We start from the raw sequence: 14,474 nt of genomic DNA on the forward strand, positions 1-14,474 counted from the left end.
CTTGTTCCTGAGGAAAAGCTTTTAGTTTTTCACCGTTTAGTATAATATTAGCTGAGGGTTTGTTATATATGACCTTTGTTATGTTGAGGTACATTCTTTCTATACCCATTCCGTTGAGTGTCTTGATCATACATGGATGTTGCATCTTGTCAAATGCCTTTTCTGCATCTATTAACATGATCATATGATTTTGATTTTTCACTTATTTATTTTTTTGGGTGTGGGCAAATCTCACTTTAATTGTAAAAGCCCACATTTACAGCACATTCAATAATGAAAAAAAGCAGAGCTGTGACTCTTCCACATGTGAATACATATTTCCACACATGAAAAGTCCCTTGAAATACACGTAGTCAAGATAAGGGCATTCCACAAGGAAAGCACTGCTCTGCATCTTTCTGAAGACTGTTTTACACTAATTTTAAAAGATGACTAGGCATACTTTGAACTTCAAAATAGTACGATGTGCCTTTCAGGGACAGAAGAAAAAAATCTGTTTTTAAAAAATACTGTTAGGTAAATACATATCAGCAATGGCAATTGACAAAGTGAGATGATGTCCTCCTTGAATCAGGCTAGAGTAGAACTCTTAGTAAAAGGGGGCCCTGGGCAGGGATGGGAAACCAGGAGAAAGGGAGCAGCAGACACCACGCAGTGCTAAACAAATCAGTTTCATCCCTCTAACGTGGATGAGACACACCACTCCATGACTTCAGAGACAGGGGTACAAGAACAGTTGTGGGTAATGACTACTCTCTCACTGCTGGGGATTGTTGAAGGGTCTCAATTTAGCCCATGGACAAAATCCTTGACCAACAAATTCAAATTGTAACTGAATTTAAGTCATAAAGAATCTATAAGAAATTCCTGTTTTATTTATACATGTATATGTACTCCTACTTACCTAATTAGAGCAATGATTACACAATTAACATTCTGTTCTCATATGGTTTCTTCTACACGCTGGAATAGCTTAAGAAAAGTATTGTCTAATTTTGATTTCATTTTATACTTTCAAAAGAGACAGAGGGAACAGAAAGGAGAAAAATGTGACTAATTCTCCACCTTTGGGGCCCAGCAGGTACAAAACCAGACTTCTCTGACTCAAGGTTTATCCAGGTTGTTGGGAAGTTTTAGGCCCCACGGAAGTCTAAGGAAGACTGGGTAAGCTCCTTGCACCCACCCCTACAGAAAGAACTTTACAGTTGTAATCTATCAGTGTTCTAGCTAAAATATATGTTTAAAACTACAGAGGGTTTCCACTTAACATTTAAAATTTTAACTCTAGCATTTCAGCAATAAACAAACTCAGAGAGCTCATCTCAGAAATGAAATTATGGGACGATTTTTCTGATATCTGAAAAGTGAAGCTCAGGCTCTCAGCTTCCCGCCACTTTCAGGCTTTGGCAGACACATAAGGTGGTGGCGGCTCCTTGGCAGTTCCGTTCACAGTGGCATCATCATACGAGAGTAACAGCGCCATCGTGTCATTGCTGGTAACATAAAACAGGGTGTTGGAGGATTTCCTACCATTGATGTATCTGTACACTTCCAACACAGCTAATCAAGGAACCCTTAAAAATTAAGATAATGCTGATAAACAGAAGAATAATAAGGATTAAACAGGTAGGATTCACCGACATGATATTATCTCTGTAGGGAAAATTAGAAGGCAGCTATCGCATGTGTTCCTGAATGCAATTTGGATGAACAAGCACAGCGACTGCAACCAAAGTGTTTAGGGCAAAATCAAAGATCTGGTAACAGAAGAATGGGATGATCCCAGCAGGGTGTACTTGTATGCTCCATAAGTAGCCATTGAGCATATCAGTACCATGAGAAGAGAAATTACAATAGCAATGCCCATGTTGGCATCATCCATGAACTCAAATTGACCTCCTAGTTCAGAACTTGAATAGCGATACTGTCAGGATCAGCCAGGGTGCTCAAGAGAATCAACAGTACCAGGGCCCTGGTAATCATGTACCAGACGCCGAGAAGGATGGTGCTGGTCCGGACATGGCAGCACAGGTGGCAGCTGTTGGAGTAGAATCGCATCTCGGCGTGACTATCTTCATCTCTCTGGCAGCGTTGCTAGGGCACAATCACACGTTCAAGTTTGCAGGAACCTCAGCGGCATCATTCAGGTTCACCTCTGGGCTGCTGCCAGCTTCTCTGCCACTCCCTACCTCCATGGCTCCTGCTTGCTCACCTGCTCACCGTCTGGACTTTGTTCTGCCTATCCTTTATTTTGTTTATGTGGTGGTTCATGTCAATCGATTTGCATATGTAGAACCATCCCTGTGCCCCCGGAATGAACCCCACTTGATTGTGATGTATTATCTTTTAAATGTATTATTGTATTCAATTTGCTTGTACTTTGTTCCGAAGTTTTGCATCTGTTTTTATCAGCGATATTGGTCTGTAATTTTCTTTTTGTGTGTGTTGTCTTTCCCAGGTTACGGTATCAGGGTCATGTTGGCCTCATAAAATGAGTTAGGAAGTATTGCTTCTTCGTCAGTTTTTTGGAAGAATTTGAGAAGAATAGGTATTAAATCTTTGAATGTTTCATAGAATTCACTAGTGAAGCCATCTGGTCTTGGACTTGTACTTTTTGGGAGCTTTGATGACTATTTCAATTTCCTTACTGTTGATTGGTTTATTTAGATTTTCTAATTCTTCATGATTCAGCCTAGGAAGGTTATATATTTCTTAGAATTTGTCCATTTCTTCTAGGTTACTTAACTTGGTGGCATATAGCTTTTCATAGTATTCTTTTTTTTAAATTAAAGTTTATTGGGGTGACAATGGTTAGTAAATTTACATAGATTTCAGTATAATGCATTATCTATATCTCACATTGTGTGTTCACCACCCAGAGTCAGTTCTCTTTCCATCACCGTATATTAGACCCCATTTACCCTCTTCTAGAGACTCCCTCCTCCCTTACTCTCTGGTAACCTCTAAACTATTGTCTATGTCTATGAGTTTTTGTTCCTTCATTTGTTTGTCTTGTTCTTTCGTTGTTTTCAGTTTTATATATCACATATATAAATATGAATCATATGTGAATCATATGGTTCTCTACTTTTTCCTATCTGACTTGTTTCACTTAGCATTATAATCTAGCTTTTCATAGTATTCTTGTATTTCTGTGGTGTCCATTGTAACTTCTCTTTCATTTCTGATTTTGTTTATTGGAGTCTTTTTTTCTTAATGAGTCTAGCCAGAGGTTTGTCAATTTTTTCCCCCTTCTTCTGCCACCCCCCACCCCCCCACTCCAGTTCAAGCCGTTGTTTCTCAGTCTGGTTGTGTAGGACACAGCTCCCTGGCCCATGTTAGTATTATGAGCTTTGCGCTCCCCCCGGCTGAGGCAGTTGGTTGCCAGTTGTTGGTAGGTCGCTCACAGCAGCTCTTGCCAGCTGTCGGCTGGTCACGATGGCTGCCGGCCACTCACTCTGGCCACTGGCTGCTCATGGCAGCACATGGTAGTCCACAGCAGCACTCAGCAGCCCACGGCAGCACTCAGCAGCCCATGGCAGCACACAGCAGCCCTCGATGGTTGCTGGCCACTCATGCTGGCTGCTGGCCACTCACTGTGGTCACCAGCAGCACACAGCAGCACCTGGCAGCTCACACCAACCTCTGGCTGCTCATGGCAGCCCAGCTCCGGGGAGAGCTGTTGTTCACAATATTAGCTGTAGCGTGTACAGCTCACTGGCCCATGTGGGAATTGAACTGGCAATCTCGGTGTTAGGAGCTCGGCACTCCAACCACCTGAGCCACCGGGCTGGCCCCAGGTTTGTCAATTTTATCAATCATTTCAAAGAAGAAATCTTTGAAGCATTAATTTTTCTTGTGGTCTTTTTGGCTTTTTGTTCTCTATTTTGTTTAATACTGCTCTTTTTTTTTTCTTTTTTTTAAAAATTTCCTTCCTTCTACTGACTTTGGGCTTTGTTTGTTCTTTCTCTAGGTCTTTAAGGTGAAACGTTAGGTTGTTTACTTGAGATTTTTGTGTTTCTTGAGCTATGCCTGTAATGATATAAACTTTCCTCTAAATACCGCTTTTGCTGTATCCCCCAAATTTTGATATTTTGTATTATCATGCTCATTTGTCTCTATGTATCTTCTTTTATTTTTTCTTTGATCCAGTCATCATTAATAGCATGCTGTTTAATCTCCACATATTTGTGGTTTTTCCTGCTTTCTTTTTGCAGTTGATTTCCAATTTCAAAAAGTACTATGGTTGCAGAATATGCTTGGTATAATTTCAATCTTCTCAAATTTGTTGAGGCTAGTTTTGTGTCCCAACATATGGTCTATCCTTGAGAATATTTCATGTGTGCTAAAGATGGATGAAAAACTGTAAAGATCGATTATGTCCATTTGGTCTAACGTGTCATTTAAGGCAGATATTTCCTTATTGATTTTCTGTTTTGATTATTTATAGCTGTCAATGGGGTATTTAGGTCTCCTACTATAATTGTGTTTTTGTCAGTTTCTCCCTTTATTTCTTTTAGTAGTTGCTTTATATGTTTTGGTGCTCACAGGTTGATATTGATAGGTTATGTATATATTGATGTGTTACGTCTTCTTGATGTATTGTCTCCTTTATCATTATGAAGTGTCCATCTTTGTCTCTTGTTACCTTTTTTAGTTTGAAATCGATTTTGTCAGATATCAGTATGGCTACACCCGCTTTTCTCTGGATGCTATTTGCTTGGAGTATCATTTTCCATCCCTTCTGAATCTATGTTTTTCCATGTAGCTTGGATCTGTCTCCTGAAGGCAGCATACAGTGGGTTTTGTTTTTTACTTCTCTGTGCCTTTTAATTGGTGAGTTCAGTCCATTTACATTAATAGTGATTATTGATATAAGATTTCCTATAGCCATTTTATCTTTTGTTTTCTGGTAGCAATATGTCTTCATTATTTCTTTTCCTTGTGTTTCTGTGTATTGTTTTAGTTTGGTGGTATTCTATGATTTTTTTCCCTCTGCTTTTTCTTTTTTTATGTTATGTGTCTCAGTTCTAGATTTTTTTGTGTGGTTACTATTAGGTTTATGCAAAAGAAAGTTTCATATACACAATAATACTTTTTCTTCTGATTGCATCTTATCTCTATTAACCTGTACAAATTCAATCCTTTACCCCTTCCTTCCCTTTTATGTTTTTGTTGTTACAAATTACCCATTTTTATGCTGTGAGTTCATTTCCAAATTGTAATATCTATTGTCTTCTTTTTTTAATTTTTCAATTACAGTTGACATTCTATATTTTATATTTAGTTTCAAGTCTTCTTTTTAAAAAACATTTTTCCCACCTTTATCTTTTATGTTGTATTTAAGTGTTTGATACTCTATTCTGAACAAGTTTTGCAATTTCATGTATTTGTTATAGTTTTGTACCTTTTTGTTTCAGGTAGAAGAACACCCTTTGGTACTTCCTATAATGAAGCTCTTGTGGTGGTAAATTCCCTCAGCTTCTTTATGTCTGGAAAAGTCTTTATTTCTCTATCATTCCTAAAGAATATATTGCTGGATATATTATTCTTGGCTGGTGATTTCTCTCTTTCAATAATCTGAATATTTGATTCCCTTCTTTTCTAGCTTGTAGGGTTTCTGCCAAAAAAGTCTGATGATAATGTAATGGGGTTGCCTTTACTGCCTTCTTTTCCTTGGCTGCCTTGAGAATTTTTTTCTTTGTCATTAATTATTGACAATTTTACTATAATGTGCCTTGGAGAAGGCCTTTTTGCCCTGAGATAATTAGGTGTTCCATTAGCTTCTTGTATCTGAGGATTCAATTCTTTCTAAAGGTTTGGGAAATTTTCATCAATTATTTGTTTGAATAGGCTCTCTGTTCCCTTCTGCTGCTTTTTGCATTTTGGTATACCCATTAATCTTATATTGCTCTTTCTAATGGAGTCATATAATTCTCATAGAATTTTTTCTTTTGTTCTTTTCTTTTCTTTGTTTTACTCTAGATTCTCTCTCTTTGTCCACCGAATTATTTCTAGATTTCTATCTTCTGTGTCACTTGTTCTTTCCTCCATCTGGTCTGTTCTGTTTCCTAAGCTTGCTAGTTCATTCTTCATTTCTTTTATTGAGATCTTTAGCTCCAGAGTTTCTGTTTGGTTCTTTTTTTTATAGTTTCAGTCTCTTTGGTGAAGTACTCCTTTTGTTTGTTTATTTTGTTTCTGAGTTCGTTAAGTTGCCTTTCTAAGATTTCTTGTATCTTGTTGAATTTTTTCCAGAATTACAATCTCAAATTCTCACATATTTCCATGTACTTAAGTTTATTTTCTGGAGATCTTTCATTTTCTTTCTGAATTCCCTTGTTGTCTTGGTTATTCATTGTGCTTAATGGATTATTTCTCTGGGCATTTGTAGAAATAAAAGCTGCCTTTTAGAAGAATTTTAGTTGATAAGTAGAGGTATTTCTTTTGCTTTCCAGTAGGTGGCGCAGAAGCACAGGTTTTTTTTTTTTTTTTTTTTTTTTTTTGCTGTTACCTACACGGCTGGGGCTTCTGGGATCTGTATGGGATGGTGCCACCTCCTCAGTAGAAAATCCGCCATATTCCCCAGGAGGTGGGTATCCTCTCCATGACCTGGTCCAGCCTTCCTTTCAGGGCAGCACCCCATAGATTGGAAGGGGCATTGTATGTATCTAACTGTGTGCTCGGGGGTGCTGCCCCTTTGTAGCCAGAAGCTGCCTTCAGGGCTGCTGCAAGTTGGCTCAGCTACTCCAACCTAGTAGGCTGCGCTGCAATATGGGGAGGATGAGTGGGCAAGGGATGGGGGTGTGAATTTGTCTGTCCAAGATTCTGCTTTTCCTCGTGGGCTTAGCTACAAGGAGCAGAGACCCTTAGGCTGGAAAGTTTTTTTTTTTTTTTTTCCTCAGCCCATTCCTGATCTGCTGAGAGAAGCTCTTGCTGCCAGGTAGGCCTCAGGTGGGTGGAGTGGGTGTTTTCCCTGTCTGTGGAATCCTGTGTTCAATGCTGGTGGGCTTTGGAGCACTGCGATTTTTTCTTTTTTTGGCCATTTCTCTGCCTCTGACCCTGGGCCCAACCTCAATGTGTGCCAGCCACCCAGGTCCAATTGCTACCGCTTCTCCTCAGGTCTAGTGTGTCCAGTGGGGACTGCCTCCCAGCCTTTCATTTCCGTGGCGTCCAGTGGGGCTATGATGAGCACCGGGCTGTGCGTGGCTTCTCTCTGTGCTTCTCTCTCTCAGTCCTGACTCTGCTGTTTGCTCAGATACACCCACCTTCAGATGTCTCTGTGGGATATCTCAGATGTGTTTGTGTGTTGAGCAGGGGGTCCTTAGTTGAATTACAGCTGTCCAACTTGTTGTAAGTTCAAGGGGAGAGACTTGGAGGTCCTCTCACGCTGCCATGCTGCCGACTTCACTCTGTTTGCAATATTTGTGGCTAAATGATATTATTTCTCTCTGTAGTTTCGTTGGAAGCCATCAAGAATAAAAGTTACTGCAAAGCTATTTTCATTAAGTAGAAAATAACATAAAGTCATGTTAATTAATTTTATGCCCATTTAGTTCCAGTTCCAACTTGGCCTTTTCATTTGAACATACAAATGCGTAGGTATTTATGTATGAAGTGTATATGAGCGTGTGTAATTAGGTTTGTCAAATTATGTTAATAGCTTAAAGTCTCTTCCGGGAATAATGCTTAAAAAATCAAAACAATTAATTAAAAAGTAGAATTGTTTTTACTACCGTTTCCCCGAAAATAAGACCAAACTGGACAATCAGCTCTAATGTGTCTTTTGGAGCAAAAATTAATGTAAGACCCAGTATTATATTATAATATTGTATTGTATTGTATTGTATTGTATTGTATTATGTTATATTATACCCGGTCTTATAGTAAAATAAGACCAGGTCTTATATTAATTTTTGCTGCAAAAGACACATTAGAGCTGATTGTCCGGGTAGGTCTTATTTTCAGGGAAACACGGTATTACCATTATAGGAGATATGTTAAAACCCAGAATGGCTGGAGGTATTTTGAAGATTCATGCATGCATGTCTGAAACACTGCTCTGGGTCTTTATGTGACAGAAGTTGATTTAGTGTTTCAAAATGATTGCGTTGGGATTTAGGGATTTATTTTTATCCTTGGTATAGAGTTCCGTTATTTTTCAGGACAGAAGTCCTGAGGTAGTCACTCTTTTTGTAAGGTATTGCACCATCTTACATGGATTAATGTAAAATTGACTCACAAGATTTGGATGCCAACTCCATGGGGAAGGAATGTGGGGGATGTTGCAGTTTCAAAACTGGGCCCCAGGGCAAAGACTCAGGACTTGGAGAGAAAGATTTAACAAAGGTCTCTGGCCAAAGAAACACTTTAACAATCCCAGAGACATCTGGCCCATTATTTTCAGGATGTCTTACGTCTGATCAGTTACAGAAGCAGAACGGTGCTTTCTGAGACTGTGGCTGTTCTCTGAGTGTTTATCAGGGGACAGTCCTGCTTAGACAAAAGCCTGAAACATCCTACTTCTCCAGGTTCATCTCCTGCCATTCCTCTCAGTGACCCCTGATCTCTAGCTAAGTTGACCAACTTGCTCTTCCCTAAACAAAACCATTATACAATCTCATGTTCCTTCCTTCTCATGTTCCTTGACAAGTTCAGCTGATCAAATTCCACTTATCCTTCAATGGATGCCCTAGCATTATCCTCTGCAGGAATTCTGTGCTGGTTGCTTCTCTGTCCCAGAGGAGTGAGATGTCCACCCATAGTTTGCAAACACCCTCGCTCTTCACTCCTCTCGCATGGATTTTGATTCGGGGTTATTGTCTGTTCTGCTACCAGACTGGGCACTGAGCCATATTCATGGTTCTATCCCCAGCCTGGCCCAGGTTTGATGAGTGTTTGTTCAGATGACTAGTGCATGTCATGCTCAACTTAGATCTGTGCTCTTTCTAGAGCATTTTTCTTTATGATAGGCTGCATGGGGCAGTGGTTTGCCTGCATGGACTATGAAGCCAGTCTGCTGGTGGAAATCATGCATTTATTACTTACTAGGTATGTGACTTTTCTCAGCCTCGTTTTCCTCATCTGTAAAATGGGGGCAATAATAGTACTCACTTCATAGACTTGTTATGATGATTAAATGAGTTAATATTTGTAAAGTCCTTGAAACAGTGTTTGACCTACACTGAAGGTGTATTTGAAATAAATAAAATAATTTTGGGAACTCTGAATCAGCACAATAAACAGAAGGTTCTAACTATGTGTCCAGTCTCATAGTTACAGAGAATGACCTTTGCTGATGGATACCATGCAAATGTATATCCTTCATGAAGATGGTTAGAGACCGCTCCAGAATAGATCTAGTTGTGGGAGTGAAACTTTCTTTATTATCAACTGAAAAACACCATAGACCTTCATTTAGCTCAAGAAAGTAAAACATAATTTGAATACCTTCTTCACCTATTTTTTGAACTTTTAAAATGTGCAGCTTTCGTTTGATCGTATCACTACCCAGTTTAACACTTGAATTACTTTCCTACTGCATTTGGATGGTTCCATTTTTCCCAAGCATCTCTGCTGACTTTTGGCAATTTACTTCCTGTGCCTTCTGACTCTTTGCTATACTGCAGCTCTCTGCCAGACACCATCCCAATTCCATTGATCCCCAAAGTACCCCCTCTCAAGGCTCTACGTGTCATGGCGTGGTTACTTGGAAGTGCAGCACAGCAAGCAGCTTAAAATAAAACATGACACATTTTTTTGAATGGTCCTCTGTCTATTCCCACCTCTGATATTTTTCTTGTTCATCATTTGAACTTGGATGGCAGGTTTCTGTGATGACTTTGGGTCTTTCTTTGTCTTTTTTCCTTTTCCTATATCCTCAAATTCCTGTTAATTTCTTGTGCAGAGCCAGCTTAGCTGTTTCGTTGTCTGGGTTTTGCTCATCCAGGTTCTGTTCCTAGGACTTTATTTTCATAAGCTAACACGTCCATAACCGTCAAGAAGAGGCATCATAGTGTTGTGTTAAGAGGGTGGACTCTAGGGCCAAACAACCTGGTTCCAAATGGAGTCTCCATACTTCCTGGCTGTGTGCCCCGCCATGTTACTTAACTTCTACCTGCCTCAGGTTCTTTACCTATAAGGTGGTGATTGTAGTCATGCAAAATGGTAATTGTAATGAGGATCAAATGAGTTCATACATGTAAAACACTTAGAAAAATGTGTAGCACATAGTAAGTACCTACTGTCTTAACTTTTTAAAAATTTTTTATTAAGGTGTATACGTAATCAAGACAGCTTTCTCTCTGAGAGGAACTTTTCAGAAAGCTCTTTAAGCAACAGTGCATTTTCCTCATTACACTGATTCTAACTCGTTTGTCAATTTTCTAAGGTGACTTCTGATTATTGTCAGCATATATGACGGCTAAGAGTGCCAGCTTAGGATCAGACTGGGCATCGTCTTGGTTCCAATTGTTTTTTTTTATGTGATCTTCAGAAATTAATTAAATTTGCTGACTTAATTTCCTTACCTATCCAATGGGGACAGTAATGGCCCTTAGAGTCTGTGTGTGTGTGAGCTCATGTATGTCAAACATTAGCACAGTATGTAAATATAACAGTAAGTGATTATTACTATTACAGTAGGTTTATTGTTACATTTTTTAATAATCAAGAGCAAAGGCATGTACTTCTGGAAGGCTGAAGAATTAAGTAGCACCTCACTTCATCATACCCTGTGCTGTACAATATCTTCTTGTTTATTTAGAAGAGACTATTAGTCTTGATGTTCAATGGAGCTCTTACAGAAGGGACAAGGGAAGAGGCATGAAATACTTTTTGTGAAAAGAGTGGTGAAACTGTCCTACATGGCATTTCCACCATTGCTGGAATCAGAAACCATTCAACAGAAAGCTTCTGTTTTCTCAAGGGGGCCACAGCTCTCCAAGAGTAGAGCTTTCTGTTTTCTCTGACTGGTTAGTGCATGGATGAATGTAAACTTGTTATCCAGCACAGACTGAGGGAGTGATAAGATAAACCAAAATAGAAACAAAACTACATTCCAAATAATGCTCAGTGCCTTTCTTGCTACTTTCCATTGTAATGCATTCCTATTAGAGGCACTTTGGACCTTTTTAAAGCTAGTACATGGTAATTTCAGAACTTGCTATACATTTAAAAGAAAACACACACACAGTTTCTTAACAATTCAAAGAAAATGGAAAGAAATGTAAGATTTGCCATCCAGAATCTGCATTCCAAAACTAGTAAGATACTGATATACTGCTCTGTATTTCATCGGAACTCAACAGACAACACATTTCAGAAAAAGATTCACACTTTAAATAATCATTCCTCTGCTGATTGTATAAACATATATATCATAGAGGGTAGAGAATCAAAGAGCCAAGGGAGAAAAGGACCTTCAAGAATCAAATGATCCTGAACTTAGTTTGAATCTAAGATGTATTAAAGATGTAAACAGTTGCTTGCTTGTTTAAGTGGCAGTTGTTATGTGACAAAGCATTAGAATAGTACAAAGAACAGTGCATCTACTACAAAAAGCAAGTGCCTAGTATATTATTCATGGCACTAATTCTTCTGGGCTAGCCAAGGGAAGAAACAAGTCTGAGTCAATCAAATGAAGGCTCTTGCTAACAGTTCCCCCCCCCCCGTTTTTACCCCCTTCTTCTGCCTCCCCACACCCCCCACTCGGTTCAGTTGTGTAGGACACAGCTCCCTGGCCCATGCTGGTATTAGGAGCCTTGCTCTCCCCCCAGCTGAGGCCGTCAGTCACCAGTTGTCGGTCAGCCGCTCACAGCAGCTCATGGCAGCTCTCACTGGCTGTTGGCCGCTCATGATGGCTGCTGGCTACTCACACTGGCTGCCAGCCACTTATGGCAGCACACAGCAGCTCACGGCAGCTCACGCTGACCTCTGGCTGCTCACGGCAGCCCAGCTCCAGGGAGAGCCATTGTTCACAATCTTAGCTGTGGAGGGTGGCAGCTCACTGGCTCATGTGGGAATCAAACTGGCGACCTCAGCAGTAGGCGTACGGTGCTCCAACCACCTGAGCCACTGGGCTGGCCCGCCAAGAGTTTTAAGACATGGATTTTACTAGGTAGTAAAGTTTATGGAGCTGTACCATATCGGCCGCTTTGCAGACAATCTGTAGTTCGATGCTCTACAGATTTTTTTCCTTTTAATAAACATTCCTCACAATTAGACTAATAGATAGTTTTAACTGAAATAGCTTCAGCTTCTAGTACTTTCTTCCTAAGTCAGTAATGGGCAGCTTTGGACTAGAGGGGGAAGGAATACCAGGAAGAAATTAGAACCACATTCTTTATTATGCTGCCAGATGTTGTCTCCACTCTCCCTACGCTAGAGGAAAGGTTTTCTTTCCCTCCACCTCAGCATCAGGACCATTTATGGGCATAAAGCCAATTTTCCTTCACATTTACTGTGGTCCTGGATGTAGTGTTGAATCTAGTCATAGCAGGAAAGAATGGCTGAAGCTTCCAAAACACACACACACACGAAGACACAAAACAACAACAACAAAAAACCCCAGATTCAAAAATGGAAAGTTCTGGAAAGAATTTTAATGATTATCTAGTCCCAATACCTCATTTTACAAATGAGAAAACTAAGGCCTAGGGAAGGGACCTATCCAAGTCACATGATTTACTAGGGTGGAGCAAGAACCTGTGTCTTCCTGCCATTTTGGAGGCACATGTCCTATTGTGTTTAACTACTGGGCTTCATCCTTTGACGAAGAGCAGCTAATTGCTTGGCACACGATGGGCTTTATGCATCCAATATGACTGACTGGCATTCTTCAGCTCTACCTAGAAACACTTGAGTTTATTCACCAATATTTGTGCACCTGGATGGTGTTGCAGTGCCATCTTTGAACACTATCAAACTTTCAGGTTATTATCTAAAAACAATTCAATTTTGGGAGAGGTCTTGTGCATCAAGGGGGTGAGGTCTTCAGCTTCTTTTTCTATACTTTACCAATGGGCGCGATTATGGACTGGGTGCAAGCTGGTACTTTCCAAGTAATAGAGTATCTTCTGAAAGGTACACAGTTCCAGCAGGCCAGGCTCTGTGGTAGGTGTGGCTTGAATGTTCAGTTATCTATTTCTAAAGATGCCCCAGGCACATCTGCGCAAGGAACCCCCAGGTCCTGGTGGTCACCACATCCCTGGTGGCCCTGGGATTCTGCCCCAGACATCAGCACCTCCTCATGTCAATCACAGCTCAAGGATCCCTGGGACATGTTGGATTAGATGGTGAAGCTTCGTCGTTTCAGTTTCTCAGCTTTCCCCCTCTCTTGTTATCCTCTCAAACAAGGAGGGTGAGTGAGCATGCGTTTATAACACCCTTTTCAGTTTTCTGTTTCTATATTCAGCCTAATGACATTCAAATTTGGTTCAAATAGTGCTCATGTCTCTAGGTCTTTCAACAATCGTACATTAATGTTCTGCTTATGTTCAACTTTCTGTGGTCATCCTTAAAGACCCCCACCAGAAGCACCCCATTTTGTCTTCTCCTCACCCTGCTAAGGATCCCTCGTCACAATGAAGTTTTTCATTCAGCTCTCTTACCTAACCCCCTTTCTCACCTCGGTCATGTGTTTTTTTTTTCCACCTGGTAGTTTTATGTTTATTTTTTAAAAATTAGTTTCAGTTGCACAAAACAAAGTAATACTTAGACGTTTATCATTTATATCCCTCACACTGTGTAAACCCTCCTCCTCCCATCCACTATCTCACTGACATCGCACACAGCCATTACATTTCCACTGTCTCTATTCCTAATGCTGTACTCTGCTTCTTGTAAGTATATACATATGTATATGTACATATATACATACATGCATAAGTATATACATATACGTATTATACATATACATGTGTATATATATGTTATACATATATATATATGTATAAGCTTGTAGTTGGCATTCATTATTGTTCAGCTTCAGGTGTACAGTGCAGTGATCAGATGTCTACATCATCCCTGAGGTGGTCTCCCAAATGGGACACGTGTCCATCGGATACCTTACAAAATCTTTACAACATTATTGATTATGTTCCCCAAATTAATTTTCAGAACCCAGTGGCCATCTTGTGGTTACCTACTGTTTTCTAATCCCCTCACCTTCCCCCTTATCCCCACCCCTCCGCCCATCTAACAACCCTCAGTTTTTCCTCTTTGTCTCCAAAACTGTTTCTGATTAGTTCATTCACTTATTCTCTTCTTTAGATTCCACATATAAGTGAGATCATATGGTACTTGTCTTTCTCTGTCTGACTTATTTCACTTAACATAATGTTCTCTAGGTCCATCCATGTTGTTGCAAATGGTAAGATTTCTTTCTTCTTTATGGCTGAGTAATACTCCAATGTATAAATGTACCACAGTTTCTTCATCCAGTCATCTACCGATGGGCATTTCGGTTGTTTCCATGT

General features: G+C 39.9%; 1 pseudogene across 1 annotated transcript; it reads right to left on the reverse strand.

The window, feature by feature from the left end:
- Positions 1–1,396: 1,396 nt before the first annotated feature.
- LOC308497517 (lysosomal-associated transmembrane protein 4B-like) lies at positions 1,397–2,078 on the reverse strand (annotated as a pseudogene). The gene has a single exon. The product of its transcript is annotated as a lysosomal-associated transmembrane protein 4B-like (transcript).
- Between the last annotated feature and the right edge of the window lie 12,396 nt (positions 2,079–14,474).

The sequence above is a fragment of the Rhinolophus hipposideros genome (genome assembly GCF_964194185.1).
Source record: "Rhinolophus hipposideros genome assembly, chromosome: 5".
NCBI classification, from domain to species: Eukaryota; Metazoa; Chordata; class Mammalia; order Chiroptera; family Rhinolophidae; genus Rhinolophus; species Rhinolophus hipposideros.